Consider the following 20321-nt stretch of genomic DNA (forward strand, 5'->3'; position numbering starts at 1 on the left):
GAGGAAGTGAGAAGAAATGATAGATAGGACTTTGTAAGACTGTTATGGAGTTGAGACTTATCCTAAAGGCATTGTTGATCTGTAGTAGGAAGTAAATTAGTAGACTGACATACACAGATGTGCATTTAGCTTTTTGAACTCACTGTAGCCACAGGCAAGAACCACTGGTTTATTATTCGATAAAGTGGTCAGAAAAATAAAGGGACCTCATCTAAAAACATTATTTTAAAATCCATCCAAAACTTAACAACAATCATTTATTGAGCTCATACTATACGTCAGAAACAGTAAAATACCGAAATAAACAATTTAAGACTTTCCATGTCAAAATGTGCCTTTGACCAAAGTTCATTTTTTATTGTAACTGTTCCGATAAGTCTCAAGGCATAAAGTGATGAAAATGTAGCTATATTTTGAGAACAAGCATCTATTTCTTACAGTTATTCCTGGACAAATTTGCTCTAATATATTTTAACATTATGAACAATGACTTAGGTTATATGACATACAAATAATAAAGTTTTGGAATCAATGAAATATTTTGTATTTTGATTATCTAAACGTTTCAACAAAGGTGATTTGGCATATCACTATTACATTAGGCATACGTAATAGGAAAGCATTGCAGGTATGATGCATTTGGATGTGTTTTAAAATGTATCTTCTTGGTTACAGCAGCAACAAGTTGTGTAGACAAAACAATTTTTATAAAAATAGGAAAGAAGGATGGGCAAAAACCCACACTGATCTCGTTGTCTGATAACTACAATAGGTATGTGGAAATCTGACTCGTATCAGCCATGATCCTGGATTCTTTTGTATTCCATTGAAAAGTAGTTGTGACTCTTCCTGTGTGGGACAATTATGCCTTATATACTCATCCATTAGTAACAAGAAAAAAGATGAAAATGATGAGAGGACACGACTAGTGTCAGTGGTTGTGAGAACAGTTACTATAAGTTACTTTTGGAAACAAACATAGTGGTTGGGTGACGTGCATTCTTAGAACTCTAGGCATTTCTGTCCTTAGTGCTTTTGCTCTGTAGCATATTTAACAATTTCTACATGAGGATATACTCTGCAGAAATTGTCTGAATTAGACATATCAAAGGAAGTCCTGCAACGGTTATCACTTTTTACACAGCATTAAATACAACTTCTGTAGATGCATTTGGTTTTCACACTAAACAAAAAAAAAGGTGGCAGTTAGCTACATCTTACACTTGGTCAGGTTTCTAAAAGCCTGCATAATCCAAAATTCATAAATACAGCAGCTATTTTTTGAAATTGAGCTATTGGGTCTTTAAAAATTGACTTTCTTTGTTCTCTTCTTATTGCACCGGGTAGTTCCAATGTTTAAGAATTAGCAATTGCTGGATAACAGATCTCTTTTGGAGTACCTGGGTGATCAGCATCAGGACACAGGTCCTAGTCTAGTGGTATACATGATGTTGAAGTTACCCCAAAATTTTGTTATCACTTGCTGTGGTGGGTTAAGACTGAGGTGGATGTAAATCGGGTCATTAAAGAATATGCAAAAACTGTGAGCTTTACAAATTGTGCAATTTTAACCACAGTAGTTAACTTGGAAACATAAACTTTCAATTGATAGTTCCAAGTCAGTACAGCTTTTGCTGATATTAAAATATACCCTTTGGGATATATGAAGTGTCCCAGAAGTTCAAACTCAGGTCAAGAGAACATTAATTTCCCTGTGTTTTTATAGAGGTTGCATGGCGAAAAAGTGACCAGAGTGTTTAAGAACAGAAGGGATGGGAATATATTTCCTAGATTCAAAGACCCACCATGATATAACAGTCTAGAAGACTATGATAGAGTATTTCTGAAATTGAAGCACTTAACCCAATAGCTGAAAGCTTGAATTTTAGCTGACAGTGTTTAACGCAAGCACTTTCGGATATAAAACAAATTGGAAAATAGTAAGAACTAACTAATAAACTTGAACTTGTTTCAAAGTTTGTTGGGCCCAGATCATGTTTTGAGAGGCAGATTATTTCAACAGGACCAGACCCTGAATATAGAAGTGAAAAATACACCACAGCTTACATGAAACTTTAGGATTATCTATTTAGATATAGACAATATCTTCATCAGTATTTGTCTTTTTCTATCTATTAACATACAGAAATCATGAAACCCAATTCTTCCCTCCTTTTAAGATCTCTTCTCTTCCTTGATTCCTTGATTCCTTATCTTCTTACTGAGACTTTCTTCTCCTATGTATACATTACTCATAAATATTTATTGATAATCTCATCATTGTTCTAATTGTTGAGGCTTCAGCCATAAAGAAAAGGAAATGTGACACCATAATGTTTACATTAGGTGGAAAGATAGACAACTAACAATAAGTAAACACATAGATGAAATAAATTTTGCTAATGATGATAATTATTAAGATAATTATAGCAGAGCCACTGGTCAAAGAACAACTTTGCAATAGAAGAGAAAAGTAATGATTTTATCACATAGGGATAATGTAATGTTCTTTTTTTCCCCGATCCTTTTCATCTTACCTTTTGTGCTTGATTAGTTTTCATTGTGCCTAGAACTGTGCTTCTCATATCTTATGCATCCAAGAAAGAGTTATCTATCTATATCAGCAATCAGTGTACTAAATTTACGTTTGAATTTGCTCTCTATGTTGTTTTTATAATCTTCAGAAAGACCTGAAAATCAAAATAGTAAGCTTTACAGTATAAATATTATGTTCACAGGTTGAAAAAATGCTATTAAGTTTTTTTGGCTTTTTATTATTTTTCTACCTAGACCAAATAGGGAAATAAATGATGTAATAGCAATTTAGAAAAAGGAGATATTACAAACTGTATTAAGACAGATAAAATATTTCTCAAATGAGCTAAGCTTTTAGGAACAGTATTGTGTCGATGTTTTTACCATCTTAAGTTGTACATCAGTATCTGCTGGAGGGTGTAGATGTTCTACACAAGAAGAAATTAGCACAAACATTTGAAAGCTTGTGACTATAGCACAGAAATCTAGAAACATAAAAGAACATTTGAGTTTCTACAAAAACAGTTCTTGCATTTTAAACAGGTGTAAGATTTCTAATCTCCCTAAGCTTAAGAGTTATTTTATTTGTTTGATTATTGTACTTAATACATAATGCCATACGTGCTGGGGATTCAGAATCATCAGTTACCTATTTGAGACACTAGAAAGTTCCCTGCTCTGAAATACTGTCCCAATTAACTCAAAGCTTTCTAAATCATTAGTTCTCTGCTTTCACCCAAATAATAGTTACATCAACATCTCCTTATGCCATAAAACTGGCTCATAGTTAAAGAACTATTTGTTGTATAACTGATACTATGGTAGCCAATGAATTACATTCAATCTTGGCTTTAACATTTTGCATGTATGTGACTTTGAGTAAGATATTTCAACATACCTCTTTCAGTTTTATCATCCATCTCACCTAGATAATAACGGTGCCTAATATTAATAGTTATGAGGATGAAATTAGTTAATGCACATAATGGGCTTGAAACAGTGCTTGACACAAAAAATTTTCCATACAAATAATTGTTTTCACCATCATCATTACCATTACTACTTATTTGGCTTTCAGAGACCTCATTGCATTTTCTTTCTCTATTTGGTCAGAGATCAGGTGGTGGAAAGTATATCATTGCCATGCACCAGTATTTTAAGAGCAGACCATAAAAGTTGAAAAATAAGACAGAAAGTAAAAATAGAGCTTAAAAACATGGTAAGATTTAGTAAGTTCAGGGAACATAGGTGTTTTGACATTGGCAATGTGGTGTGTTACCGTGGCATAGAATGTAGCTGTACATAATATGGGTGGAAAAATACTCACTCATGGTATACACTGAAAGAGGATTCAATCTGTGCATTGTTATGGATTGTTTTAAAGTCCACCAGTAAGTGAGCTGGCTACCAGAAGTGGCAGCAAGATACCTAAAGGCTCATGAGATATGGGCAGAATTACCCTGATTACCCCCCCCCCACCCCAACTCTAACCCCGGGGGAAGTATACTTTTGGTTTTTCCTGGCTTAATGAATAAAATCAGTTGCCTAGGAGGAGAAAAGCTGAAAGATTTCAGGAGGAAACCACTTCCTTTCCGATCCTGGTGCTTCCTCATTGGCAGAGTTTGTGTTGTTGTTGTTGGTTTGTTTGTTTTTTCCTGTTTCTCATCAGGCCAGAGTCCTTGGCGAGCACTGTATCTCTCAGTGTTGGAGGTGGGTGCAGTCTCTTCTCTGCAGGTTTTAGTTCAGTTTTTATAAATTCTGAAGCCTGATATATTATTCTGCAGGTCTTCTTAAATAATTCAGGTATATAAATACAGAAGTATGTACAGAAATGAATATTTATTTTGAGAAAATATATTACTACATATTTCAAATTTTAAATAGTTGACAGGTATCATAAACATCAAAAAAATCGAGACAGTTGCATAATATTGTTGTTAAATAGTGACCTGACATCCTTATAATAACTTTGCTTTTTTTCTTTTTTTGACTTCATACTCTTTGATGGCCCCATTTCATGTCCAAAAATTGTGTGAGATAATTTTTATAGATAGATATGATAGAAAAATAATATTATCATTCTTCTAGCATACTTATTTATAAAACAAATAGATTTCATTTTGATTCATTAGAGATATGTTTTTCAAACTTACAGATTATAATATTCTATCATACATTTCTCACGGGTCTGGCATTAGATGCCATGGAATATGATATGATCTCTGACTTTTTCTTTATACCAAGATACCAGGTGAATCACCTTGAGTAAATATTGTTCTTTTCTAAATGCCTATAACTAACCTTGCTATACTTGGAATCGAAATACATGCTTACATTCCAATAAACTCAAAGTAAATATATCCTGAATTCAATTTCCCATTTGATGGATCCCAAAACAAAATCCATCCCTGTGACAACATTATCAGGGCAAGGGTAAGTGTGATCAAGGGAAGTTAATGTGGAAAGAGATATTTGCCCTTTCTAATAACTGTTAAAAATCATTGTTTCTGCAAGTTTTACAAACCATGACTCTACTGCTATGGCTTATACTGCATTTCTGGTAATTGTGGGAAAAATAAAATGTGGGTGCTTGTCTCAGTTCTGTCTCTTATCTCAAGAAGAGAACCTAATTATAAAGAACAAGAGTTCTTCTCTACTTTTCAGCATACTAGGATTGCCCATTCTCATCTTCAAAACCCTGATTGTTTTGCTTATAACTGAGTATCCAAGTCTTCCTTGGTCCTGAATTAGGATTTTACATCAATGAGTGTTTCATATTATGTTTCATGCTTTAATTTAGCATTTTAAAATAAATAGGTTGATATCTGGGTCCCCAATATGACTTACTTCTTACTTAATTTCTCAATATATGTAAGACAGAAGCTAAATTTTTACAGCTTCTTTGTCTTCAGTCATAATTTCCCCTAGATAAGTTTGTAAAGTGTAGAATTTCTTGAAGGTACCAAACTAGTTACTACTTGAATTGTAGAGGGCATTCCCTTAAGATCTTGAGGTTTCTTGTTAAGGTTGTCATTTATTTCTAATGCTTACTCTTTAATGCAAAATGACTTTCCCTTGATTGCTTAAAAAGAATATTCTGGAAAAGATCAGATATGAACCAACATAATGACTCTCACATTATTTGGACATAATTCATCCTTTACTCAGTCACTTATGAGGTATTTGGCATTAAAATATAACATATTTTTTAGCAGACCAAACAATATTTTTAGGAACAAATGATCCTAGACATAGAGAAACAGATTTTGCTTTTCAAATTTGTCTTGCAGCCAGCCCTCTCACAGACACCTGGATGAGTCCTGTGGAGGCAGTTAGAAGTGAGTAAAAATGCTATCAATTTTGACTAAAATCCCTGTAAACTTTCCAAGACAAGCATACATACTTTAGTAGTTATTTACCAAAATACCAAGGTAAGATGAGAGACATTTTTGTCACTTTTGGATAGAATACAAGTTCTTGAACCTAGGATAATGCAAACCAAAGATAGTGACACTCAACAGTAATGATGGATATAGTCGGCAGATTACATGGATTAGATGAAGGACAGCTAAGATGGACAGTTTGAAGCTTCTGAAAATAGGGTTATCAGTATTCACCACTTGGGAATGGAAGGATGTGGCTTGAAGGAGAGGTAGAAACTATTAAACATTTCATGGTCTGTGGGTAAAATTTCTTATGCACACAAAACACTCATTGGGTCTTTCAGAAACAATAGGTGTGAGATTCACAAGAGAAGACTAGAGTCAGCAAGATATAAAGTAGTACATTTATTATATAATAGATAGCTTACAGATTGCTGATTCATGATAACTGGTTCTTCCTATTTTAAGAGAAGAGAGCTTCAAAATATATCTTTTTTTGCCTAAGGCCAAAGCTTAAATTCTTCTATTATATGTTCTCTCTCCTGAAGAATACCCACTGAGTCTGAATACTATGTTGGTTTAGTCAGTATCAGTTCAGGTTTATAACAAATTACCATAGACTGAGTGGTTTAAACAGCAAAGATTTATTTGTTACATCTCTGGAGGCTGGAAGCACAAGGTCAAGGTGTCAGTAAATGTAGTGTCTGGTGAGGTCCGTCTTTCTAGCTTACAGATACTTGTCTTCTCACTATGTCTTCATATGAAAGAGAGAAGAAGGGAGGAGAGAAAAGAGAGAGGAGAGAGAGAATACGGGAGAAGGGATGGAGAAAGAGGAGAGGGAATCCAAACTCTCTTTTCTTCTCTTGTCTTATTAAGGAATGGATTCCACTTATGACTCTATCCTCGTGTCTTAATTACCTCCCAAAAGCCCCATATCCTAATATCAACAGATTGGAGGTTAAGATGTCAATATATGAATATTGAAAGGACACAAACATTGAGTCTATAGTGTATCAGAGTCTTTGAAAATTTGAAGAGAAACATCAAAGAATAATGATAAATCCAAGGGGAATCCGAGACCCTACGATAAGCAAGAGATGAAGGTGTGGCCTCTTTTATATCCCCAAAACCAGACCATTAAATAATTGTTGATAGGATGAATAAATATAGGTCATAAAATTATTCTAAATTTACTCTTCGAATTCTTCTTTTCATTATGTATACATAGAATATTTAAATTTAACTGTGAATCGATGCTTAATTTAGGATATAATTATGTGTTATTTTAGTTAACTGAAGATACCCTATTGAATGACTCACATACTCAAGAATGAGGTACCCAAAAATAGGTTCTAACTTTGGAAAAATTGTGAACTAGACAGTCTTTTTTTTTTTTTTTTTTTTTGGTATGCTTCCCTAGTCCTCAGCAAGCTCTATTTTTTTCTGACTTCAAGAGAATATTTTTCATTTGACACACCTTATGCTTGTCCTTTTTGACCATCCTCTAAATTCTGATAAATTATTTCAAAATATCTTAGCCATAATAATGGGCTTATAATGGTTTAAGATACCAATTTACCTACCTAGACTACTGGTAACTCATTTTTTAAAAAGGCTTAAGTGATAAGGTAATTTTAGGCTGTGAGTGTACCATGACTGCAGTAGAGCACATAATCAAACATCCGTTCAACAAGTGACTACATCTGCTACTTGCTCATTAGGACATTCAGAAATAACATTTAAATGGGTAATATTTTACAGATGTAATAGTGCCTTATTCAGTGGGATTCCATGCACATATTTCACAATAACTGAACACTAAATGCTTTAACAATGACAGATGGTAGGGCTCGGTGGCTCAGTCTGTAATCTGTGCTTTGGGAGACCGAGGTGAGTGGATTGCCTGAGCCTGCGGGTTCGAGACCCGTCTGGGCAACTTGGCGAGACCTCCTCTCTACAATAAAAATAAAAAACTTAGCCGGGCATGGTAGCGCGCGCCTGTAGTTCCAGCTACTTGGAAGGCTGAGGCGGAAGGATCGCCGGAGCCCAGCAGGTCAAGGCTGTGGTGGCCGGGAGTGGCCACTGCACTCCAGTCTGGGCAACAGAGTGTGACCCCAACTCAAAAAAAAAGACAGATAATCACCATCACTCTCTTGCTTATTCTGAGTCAAGTATAAGATCTTGACAAAACATTTGTATACTATTAGAAAATTCTCTTAGGTGGGCAGGGTTTGCAGAAAAACTTTTATGTCTAACCTAATAAAAATATGTAGCTATATTTTCATTTATTTTGCAATGTTTTATGCAGCTGTAAAGGTTTCAAGTGTCTGTGAACAGAATGCAACTAAACAAAAATCAACTTTGGGCTTTGATTTTTATTGCTAATTTTAATGAATCACTGACCACTTTGGGATGTGTTTATTATTTTTCTTATAATATTTTTCGTCTATTGAGAGAGCCTGGAGATAGCCTGCAGAATGGGAAAATATATTTGCCAACTGTATATCTGAAGAAGGTCTAACAACCAGAATCTACAAGAAACTCAAAAGTGCTGAAAGGAAAAAGAGAAGCAGCCCCATTAAAAAGTGGGCAAAAGACATAAATAGACACTTCTCAAAAGCAGACATATGGGCAGGAAACAGAAACATGAAAAAGTGTTAAACCTCACTAATCATCAGAAAAATGCAAATGAAAGCCACATTGAAATACCATCTAACTCCAGTAAGAATGGTCATCATTAATAAAACAAACAACAAAAGATGCTGGTGAGGTTGCAGAGAAAAAGGAAGGTTTCTACACTGTTGGTGGGAATGCAAACTAGTGCAACCTCTTTGGAAAACAGTGTGGCAATTTCTAAAAGAACTGAACATCGACCTTCCATACGACCCAGCAATCCCCCTACTGGGAATATACCCGAAGGAGCTCAAATCACTCTACAAAAAATATACCTGCACATGCATGTTTATTGAAGCACTATTCACAATAGCAAAAACGTGGAACCAACTGTGCTGCCTGTCAAAACTGGACTGGATAAAAAAGTGTGGTTCATATGCACAATGGAATATTAAGAAGTCATAAAGAAGGACAAACATGATCTTCGCAACAACTTGGATGGATTTAGAGTCTATCATGCTCAGTGATCTATCACAGAAACAAAGAACAGAGTACCACATGGTCTCATTCATAAGCAGATCCTGAGCATTTACCATAATACTATAAGAAAGGGACTGGCAGTAAAGAGATACTGCCTGGGTGGGGGTGGGGGTGGGGAGGACACAACATCAATAAGGGCACCTGATCTCAAACCAGGCAAAGTGGGGCCAAAGGGAAGTCCAAATTTTAGCTGCATTATGACCACTTGTATACCTAATCCTGAATTGTTCTCCACATCTTTAAAATAAAAAAGAAATAAGAAAGAGTATTTTCCGTTCTTTTTAAAAAGATATCTACAAATGTTAAATTCCTTAAAGTGAAAAACTGTGGCAACTTCATAATTAACTAGCAACGCTTATTGTTTTGCCTGAAATGTGCCTTGCCAAGGGTCATGCATAAAAACAAGATCAATAAAATTTAAAACCTTCACAATCTCATTAAATTATGTCAACATATGCATTTAGTCACACTCTAAAAAATAGATGATATTACAATATAATGTATAATGTGATTACTCAAAGTCAAAATATCTTCTCATAAGTGTTCAATAATGACAGTAATTATAAACCAGTGTTTTATAAAATTTTGTTTCCCTTCTCATTAAGAATTTCAATCTAGTTTATTGGACAATATATTGATAATGAAATTGAGCTATATGTTACATCTACATTGGCAAGAATTTGAAATGACAGTTGTATTCAAAGGACTATAGACTCCTGGAAGAATAGAAAGAAACATACCTGTATTCATCAATATATTTGCATATCCTCTAGTGTTTTGTCTGCGTGAAGTGATTTTTCCTCTGTTATTTTTCTTTGGAGAAAACTATATGATAAATATAATAGCTACAAAAAAACAAAACAAAACAAAAAACCTGTGTTCAAGGAATACCTACATGAATAGATGTTTCCCAGGAGAGTACAGAGTACGTTCACTGCAAGAATCTAGTTACCCTTTCTTTACTTGTGTTGATTCTATGCTTTTGTTTATAATTTTTCATTTTCAACTCAATACTATATTTGAAATATTTTTTATATGTTGCATATAAATAAACATATACAGATATATTACCCAAATCTGCATCATTGGATTATTTTATAGACCTAAGCGGTAACACTAAAACTTTGTAAGTTGATTGTTAAGGTTGGTAATCTTTTTATTAAAACTATATGTTGCAGCATTGATTATGGGGCTGACATAGGATTATTTCTTCAAAAATATTGCTTAAAGTATAAGTCAATTTAATAAGAAAGTGATTAAGATCATACATTCTATTTTTTAAAATCTTAAAATTATTTGATCTCTGAAGTAGATAAAAAAGAAAAAAGAAAAAGAAAGAAACCAACAAAGTGGTGAAGTTTGTGTGCTGTGTTGATAAATTCAACAGGAAGAGTCATGAAAATAGAAAGTGACTTTTATTCACTACTTGATTGTGACCAAATCTTAACGTGCCTGTTCCTATACTTAAGCCATATTAAAAATGATATTTCATAAATATTTCTTAAAAATTACAGAAACAAAACTTAGAAGATGGATGAACTGGATATTTCTTGGACCATCTGTGTTATCTATTGTATGTGTGACTCTTCTCCTATCCTGCTTATATTTTCATAATTGGTCCTCTAATCTAAATTCCAAATGATCAACTATGAATGCCAGCTTGACTGGGACAAGAATTACAAGCATATGTACAGTACCTCGGGTTATTATTGTCAGAACACTACAAAATATGTTTGCGACTCTTGTATATAATTACACCCTGGATTCATTATAACTGGTAATAATGCAGCCTTTTATTCAAGTCAGGAATTCTCTGGACCCAGTGTAAATGTTTCTCAGCTATATTAAGTCATTCAGAACAAGGATGACACTACTGAAGGTTGTTTGGGAACAAACACAACAGAATTGGCATATTCAACAGCAGAGGAAAGCAGAAAGCTGGGCAGATAAGAAAAATGTTTTCAGTAGCTATACCTGTTAGTGACAAGACTCATCAAAATGTTTTCCTATTTTTCTTCCATGTATAATAGTTTATTAGCATTGGATGTCGAATATGGTGATATTATTAATTTTGTTTGTTTGTTTTAGAAGCAGGATTTATTGAGAGGACAGCAAAACTCCCAGAGCAGGAGAGGGCCCGAGGAGGTTACTTGAAATTATTTATCTCAAGGATGTGATATAATAATTAATAGGTTTTTAACAATGATTGCAGAAAGAAAAAAACAAAACAAAACAAAAACCTCACACCATCAAGATTTTGACACAATTGGCTTTGACTAGAGTTCTTTGTGATAGAATGAGATATTGAAAATATACTATTTTTTCCTTATAATCTTAATACTCTGTAGTGGCCAATTTCAAAACTGTAGAGAATACTAAATTACTGATAAGATAAAGTAGTCTAAGACCTAATCTGTATTTGGATCTATTTATCCTCAATGTTTATTCTTTGTTACTTTGATTTGATTCACTTCTTACAATTGATTCATCCTTATCTTCTCTTCTTAGTTCAAATCATATCTCCTCAAGAATGTTTCCCTGAGACCTTCCAAAAGACACAAAAATCAGAAACCCCCAGATACACCACATTGTTTATTCTCTTTAGGGCATTTATCATAATCTATTTACTTTAATAGTTACTTGTTTAGTCTTGGCACAATATGGTGCAACCTTTTTATATAAAGGGAGATTTCCTTTTGCTTTAATCACAACATCCAAGACTAAGCACAGGGCTGGTCATGCACTATTGCTTAAAAAAAAAAAAAAAGTAAATGAGTAAATGACAAATATTTCAAGAAAATTACTTAGTCTTAGACAAAAGGATTGAAGTTATACTTACTTTAGTAGTAGGTCATCTATTAATTATTACTAAGTTAGCTATAAACTAATCATATATCACTGGTGCCACACAACTTGACTTATTTGGCATTCTCTACAAAACTGAATATTGTTGTAGCATTCAAATTTATTTGTCATTTAAAAAAAGTGTGTCCTGACTTAACTGTATTCTTATTATAATTTAAGGATATTTTCTTGACTTGTTACTCTCACCTTTAAAAAGAAAAAAATAAGGTAATGGTATTGGGGAGGAGTTTAGCTGACAACTTCAGAATCAATTTCTTCATGGCATTTTATTTTAGACTCAAGTTGTGGAATACTTGTGGTTTTTGTTAACTTTCATTTCAAAAAATCCAAAAGTAAATCCATTTATGGATCATTTTTTATTATTCTTAAATCTGTTTATTAGAAAAAAGATGACAATATTAAGGATTTAAATAAAATATTTTTATCTTAAAAATTAGATATTCCTTTCTATTCTTATAAGTTATATCTCATAGTACCATAGAAATAACTTCAACTATTCCTGAAATACTAATTTTAAAATTAAACAATAATATGATACAATCATGAAAAATTCTATTTGAAAAAGTTCCTAGAGAACTGTACTGCTTTTAAAATGAGGAAACAAAAGTCTCGTGGTATTTAATAAAGTGTTCATTAAACATCACTGGGCCTTCTTAGTCCTCAACGTTTTGGGAAAATTCAGGACTAAATGTTAAGCATATGTTCTTTCCATTAAAATACTGCCCAGGCCGGGCTTGGTGGCTCAGCTATAATCCCAGCACTTTGGGAGGCCGAGGCGAGTGGATTGACTGAGCCCGTGGGTTCGAGACCAGCTTGGGCAACTTGATGGGACCTCATCTCTACAATAAATCAAAAAAATTAGCTGGCCGTGGTTACGTGCACCCTGAAAGGCTAAGGCAGAAGAATCGCTGGAGCCCAGCACGTCGACGCTGGAGTGGCTGTGAGCGGGACACTGCACTCCAGCCTAGGCAACGGAGTGAGACTCCAACTCAAAACAATAAAAAAAATATTGCCCAGGTTGTAAATTATTACTTTACATAATGCATATACTGTGGGGTCTTATTTTTTCCTATTAAGAAAAAGTAGTGCAATAAGGCAAAATCTTATATCACGGAATTAACTGCTCTTTTATGAGCTTCCAAAGATCTTTTATTAATCCTGAAAAACCTTGTTTTAAAGTCACCATCATGCTGAGAATTACCTTGAACATCTATCCTCCATCCAGTTAGTGTTAATACTATTTGATGTGTATTTGGTGTGCATCTTCCACATATTATCATTTCAGTCAGTATCACTTTATAATTTGTTGTATGCAAGTAACTAAACATCTTTAAGTATGTTAATTTAAGTAAGTCTGTGAGCTTGTATAGAGCAGAAGCAGTATCTGGTACAATAGTACATCTCCTCTCAGTCACTAGCAAAATAGTTACAGAAAGATGTGTACAATATACAGGAAAGATTGTTTGTCTCTTAAGCATATTTAGTGGAGTTAATTCCTCACTTGTACTCAAAATCTCAGGCGCATTTCAAGAGGCCATGGGTCAATCTTCTGTATGAGACATACAACCACCATCTAAACTCACAGAACACAATATCATTTTAGTAATTTTAAAGCCCAATCATAATACAAACCCCTAAAGCATTTCAACTTGAGATGTTAACCAGCCTTTTAGTTGTATCTGCCTTCAAAAATTCAGCTTTCAAAAAAAAAAAATGAGGTGTGGTCAATATGTTCTCTTCTTTTCTGTTTAGGTCTCTATTTTTCTCTCAGTAGCTCGATAGCTCAAATCCAAGGTGTAAAACAAGACTTTAAACAAAGAAGAAAAATAAAGTTATTTTCTTCACAAGACCTGATGTAAAAAGTTAGTATCAATTTACTTAGCAGTTTTTAAATTGAAGCTTCCTCCTCTGGATGTGGTAATGAGTATCCTGGCAGTTCATTTCATTGCTGAGAATCTCTCCTCTGTCCTTCCCATGAGGCAAATCCTTTCTTGTTTTCTTTGTTTTTTTTTTCTTTTCTTTTTTTTCTTTTCTTTTCTTTCTTTCTTTCTTTCGTTCTTTCCTTTTTCTTTTCTTTTCTTTCTTTCTCTTTCTTTTCCTTCCTTCCTTCCTTCCTTCCTTCCTTCCTTCCTTCCTTCCTTCCTTCCTTCCTTCCTTCCTTCCTTTCTTTCTTTCTTTCTTTCTTTCTTTCTTTCTTTCTTTCTTTCTTTCTTTCTTTCTGTGGTTCACTGATCTAATGCCTCCCACTAGAATATGGGGACTTTTGTCCACTATCATTATCCCTCTGCTTAATTACTCTCAGCTCTCCATGCAGTAGGTTTGGACATAGTCTAAGACATACAAATGGGCTCTTTCTTCCACGTGACCTGTCCCCGGTCCATGGGAGCACTCGTGTTCCTTGTATCAACAAATTCTGGAAATAAAGTTACTTTCCAAACTTCAAGTCTCTCTTCTTTTTCTATCTTTTTTTTTTTTTTTTAAATTACAGGCCACTTTACTATGCCTTTTACACCTTGAGTACCATACAAAATAAATGCAATGTACCTAACTATAGAAGATGCAATGCAAGTGGACCCCTCCAATGACCACGTTACATCATGTCTCTCCTGTTCTGACTTGAAGGTAACTGCTTCCCTCCACTTTCCCAGTAGATAGAATGGGAATTGCCACACAGATCTCTCCAGGAAGACCCCCTCCTTTATTCTATTAAGTTCATCTCCTTAAAGCACTTCCTTATATACTTGTGACTGGAAAGAGGCACTCTGTCAACTTTGGGGGTCCAAGACTCTCCAAAAATATCTTTTGTGAACTATTCTCAATATCTCAAGTCCAGACCATTTTATGTAATCTGTATGACGCCAGTTATATATCTATGTATCTAAAATACCAGTTATTATATTGGTTTTTCTGATACATTGTCTATTTTTTTCATAAATTCTAACATCTCTCAAACATTTTTCTCTATTCTTTGGGTATTAAACTAGATTTCATTTACCAGTGTATTATGTTTGCATGCTTCAAGCACACATGTGAAATGTAAGACATATTTATTCAATAAATGTTACCACATGATTATTGTTGTGTAAAGTGATATTTAAAAATCTAGTAGTTGTGCTTAGCAACAGAAAAAAAGCTTAGTATATGTACATTTTTTGGAGGAAAATAATAAGTATATTTAGAAGAAACTCAAATTTATTATGAAATTCTTGGGCATATAATGTTCGGGATATATATATATGTAGAATCTTTTATGAATTACTAATTTGTCCATGAAAATTAATATTATTTTTTATTAATGAAGTAAAAACTAAATTTTCTTTTCTTTTTTTTTTTTTTTTTGAGTTGGAGTCTCACTCTGTCACCCAGACTGGAGTGTAGTGGCCACTCCTGGCCACCGCAGCCTCAACCTGCTGGGCTCCGACGATCCTTCTGCCTTAGCCTTCCAAGTAGCTGGAACTATAGGCACGTACTACCATGCCCAGCTAATTTTTGATTTATTGTAGAATTGAGTTATTGCCAAGTTGCCCAGGAAGGTCTCGAACCCGCGGGCTCAGGCAATTCACTCACCTCAGCCTCCCAAAGCACGGGATTACAGGCTGAGCCATTGAGCCCAGCCAAAACTAAATTTTCCTGAATAATTTCTAAATTATTTGCCAAATAACAAGCTTAGAAAACCGTTGTAAATCCTTTCTTTTGAATGATTATTAGTCTATCTCTGAGGTAATTGATATTGACCATGGCTAGGAAAGACATAATGGAGATATAACAATCAGGATATCTTTTTTTTTTTTGCTATTACCCAAACTATATTTTATGTGTATTTATTTGTTTAAGCTATATTGGTTTTATAGTACATGAGGGGTCAAACCTCAATATTGTTCACAGTTTCTGGGATACTTGAGGTATTTGCCAATGTAATAGCCTTTATTATTGGAAAAGAAGACAGAGGAGGAAGAGGAGAAGGAAGGTGAAAGAGGAGAAAGAAGAGAATATTTTTCTTTTGCAATTCCTTCCAACCCAACAATTAAAAATATATGACTTATTAGTCATCCTCAATAATAAACAGTAATAGAAGATAAACACATGTATGAGGTAAATAGTGGTGAGGGTTGAATTTGGGAGGCAAATCTCTTGTTTTACAATAGAATAACATCTTCAACTTTATTTCTTATTTAGGCTAATGTGAATAACGTGCGTTTAAATATTACAGGAAAACCTGAAGTAATTCTATGCTTGTGAAGAGCCAGTCTGTTGAGGGACACATCAGAATTAAGGCCGACATAAAGGAGTCAAAATAAAGACAAACTGAAAAAAAAATGGATAGATAAATGACCAAAATGTTTCTTAAATTTATTTAGTATTAACTGGTCCACTTCATAATTAAGATAGACTCAAAGAGCAAAAAGTACATTTAGGCACCAACAGTTTTGAAGATCAAAGGATGGAACAATAGCATTGAGACATAAAATTCATGCTTCCTTAAAAGCAGCTTGTTCTGAAGATTGTACCATGAATGGTCATTAAAAATATACATTCCAAAAATAAAAATGAACCTGAGATTAATTATATCTTGAAAAAACTATTTCCCATTATAAAATAGTTCATATCACATATTAATATATCTACTCTCAGTTTTATGAGGTAAGACAATAAAGAAATCTTTTAAACTTTTTAACCTAGAATTTTACAAACTCTTTTAAACATAAAAGAACTTTTTCCTTCTTTTTTCTTCAGAAATATATACAAGTGATTATTAATATTCCATGTTGGTTGAGGTTCCCTAAGCAAAAATCTGGAGATGGATTCAAATGGATTCAAATTCCATTTAAGAGTTCCTCCCAGGGCACATCAAAAGAGAGTAGAGAAAGTAACACAGGGAGAAAGACAGCTCATAAAAACTGTGTTGTTAAACACTGACAACTACTGCTAAGTTTTACTAATGGATCCAGAGAGACGGTGTTAAACATGTCTCAGAGCTTCTAAGGACAAGAACAAAAAAAAAAAAAAAGAAGAAGAAAAAATAGAACTAGAGGACTTTATTTATATATGAATATCTCATTTATCATTGGTTGAGTCTTACTTTGGGGAGGATTAATAAGCTAGCATTGACCGTGTATGCTGGCTCACGCCTGTAAACTCAGCACTTAGGGAGGCTGAAGCAGAAGGATTGCTTGAGTCTAGGAGTTTGAGACCAGACTGGGCAACATAGCAGGATCTCATCGCTACAAAAAATTAAAAAAATTTAGCCAAACATTGTGGAGCATGCCTGTAGTCCCAGCTATTTGGGAAGCTGAGGCAAAAGGGATCACCTGAGCCCAGGAGGCCGAGGCTGCAGTGAGTCCTGATCATGACACTGCCCTCAAGTCTTGATAACAGAGTGAGACCCAGACTCAAAAAATAAAAATAAATAAAAAATAAACAAACCAGCATGTCTGGAAGAGGATGAAGCATGTTCTTGTCATCAGATAAATGCCTAGTTGTTTCCATAATCAGAATTCAGCACATAGAACATCTGGGTACAGCCTCCATGGAATCATTTGCTCCACATGCCCTCTGTTCTATGGAACATACTATGGGAAATATTCTTCAAGTTCCTTAGATTTCATCAACAAATTTCTAAAATATGAAGGAACATCTAATATAGAATTTTTATTTTGCCACAGAAATAATGCATGCCCTTTTACATGTTTCTTGTACATTATTTTATTACAATGGGAAAATTATTTTAATGTTGCTAAGCTAAAGTCTAGGCATGTAATCATTCTAAGTTTCATAGGCTTCATTTCACTCATTTACCTGTTTCTCAAATATAGAAAGCTAAAGCTTTTTTTTCAATTTTGCTGATGACACAGGTGATCTGGAAGAACTTAAAGACAGCTAAATTTAAGGTGCCAGGATATTTACAAGTGTCAAATCATAGATTATCATCTTAAACACCTGGGTTAATTTTTGATCTTCACATTTTTATTTACAATTTTTTAAAAAATGCCATTTTAATTCTGATGTTCGGGTAGATATCACGTAAAACTCATTTTAAATGTTACCTACTTGAGAAAGCTCTTCATTTCTATGAACTCTAATAGGCTTGACATCTCACCTTTTGCACTAATTATTACCTTCTCCATACCACAAGTTCATCATAAGTTTTTAAAATTATTTACTTAAATCTCGTCTCCTCTGTACAAATCTGAGCTCATAGAGAGTTGTGATTATATCTTATTTTACTCCATGTTTCCAAGAGTTGTTATATATTTTTTCTTAGGAGACTCACAATTTAATGACATTGAAAAAGAACTTTAAAATGGTTATATAAGGGTATGTAAGTACAATATATATTACCCCAAGATCAAGAAAAGGTAAACAGTATCCAACAGAAATTAAAATAACTATAAGGGCCAGTTTATATCTTATTTTATTTAAGGTACAAATCTTGTGTTATTAAAAAATGATTGTGGTAGATTACTGTTCTTTGTTTCTGTGATAGATCACTGAGTATGATCGACTCCAAATTCATCCAAGTTGCTGCGAAGTCCATATATTTGTCCTTCTTTATGGCTGCATAATATTCCATTGTGTATATGTACCACATTTTCTTTAGCCAGTCCAGCTTCGGTGTGCAACATGGTTGGCTCCATGTTTTTACTATTGTGAATAGAGCTGCAACAAACATATGTGTGCAGGTATATTTTTTGTAGAATGATTTGAGTTCCTCTGGGTATATTCCCTATCACAGAAACAAAGAACAGAGCACCATATGTTCTTACTCATAAGTGGACCTTGAACAATTATAATAGTATAAGAAAGCTTTTGGCAGTAATGGGAGACTGTCAGGGGAGGGGGGTGGGATTGGTAGTTGAGGAAAACTGTTGGGGGGGAGGGGCATACTTCATCAACAAGGGTACCTGCATAATCAACGTTTGTATACCTAACCCTGAATTGTACACCACATCTTTATAATAATAAAAATAAAAATAAAAATAAATATGATTGTGATGTATTAAAATAATGGTAATATTAGTCATTCAGCTTTTCAAGGTTAAATGATGAAAAAAAATTTCAAAAGTAGAAATTATCCTGAAAGGCAGTTATAAAGTACTGTTTTTCAATAAGGAGTTATTTTGTTCTTCAGATGAACAAAAGACAAAAATATAAAAGACTTGCATTCTTATATAGTTGCATCTAGTTAATGGAACAGCTCACTAGATAAAATGGTTTTGACAGTCACTGCAAGGCTCTGTTTATAAATCAATATTTTCCCTTAATTCTGTAATTTCCTATTTTATTCTCCTTAGACAAATATTTGACTTTGGAGTATCAAATATTTTCTCTTTTGAGTGCTCTTTGCTATCAAAGTTCATTATGTAGCTGACCAAATATATTTTGCCACCTGAGCATTCTCCTCTGAATAATTTCAAGTGGGAAAATATTGCATCAATTTCAGCATTTATTTTATACAGAAACTGAAAATATTAACAATGCATCTGGCCAAAAAGATTACCTAAAGAAATGAAGAAAAACAGTGATAACTTCAAAATAAACCTCAGGACTTGACAAGATGCCATTTGAAAGACTGAAGATGCCATTTGAAGGACTGAAGATTTATTTGGCCAAATAATAAATAAACTTCACAACTATTTGATATATTATATTTTTCATGTAATCTTCTTAAGTAAAGCTAATATTTATGCTTATATGAAAATACTAAGATTCTATACAGTAAAATTTTGGAAGTTTCTAAGTTTATTCAAAACTTGAGGACTGTTGCATGTAGCTGAGAAATAAAATGATTTAAATGTCTTCTACTTACTATTTTGAGTGTATTTGAAGTAAGAAAATGAACCCTTATTCAAGTATGATACCATAAACCTTCCCCTAAATATCTTAGACACAAATGGATGGCCATTTTATCATATTGCTGTGACTTTTAAATAAACATTTATTTATTTATATCATTTTGCTATATTTTATTATAATTGCTTTTGCCTACATATTTTACACTTTGATTCTGAACAATTAGTGGACAGCATTGTACATTTTAATCTTTGTGACCTCAAAATCTTTTATTAATTATTGAACTATTTAATCTATCCATTTGTAGCTTCCCTGATACCAGTTCTATCTATAAGAATTACAGAGAAAACATACATATTCTTTCTCTAAAAATAGTCCTTCCAAATTTTGAAAGCTATTATCATATTCTCTCAAAGCTTTTGTTCTTTAGTAAAAATGTCTAATTTCTTCATTTAAATTAATGTTAAATACCCAATATAACTACTATCCTTTACTAATGTAGAACAGCAATGAGGTAATACAGCAAATATCACCCTCATTGTGAAATAACAAACAATAAATGTACATCCTAAGCATGATCTAGCTAACAAGAAA

The sequence above is a fragment of the Carlito syrichta genome, unplaced genomic scaffold, assembly GCF_000164805.1.
Source record: "Carlito syrichta isolate Samal-C Ts95f unplaced genomic scaffold, Tarsius_syrichta-2.0.1 Scaffold309078, whole genome shotgun sequence".
In the NCBI taxonomy this organism is placed as follows: domain Eukaryota; kingdom Metazoa; phylum Chordata; class Mammalia; order Primates; family Tarsiidae; genus Carlito; species Carlito syrichta.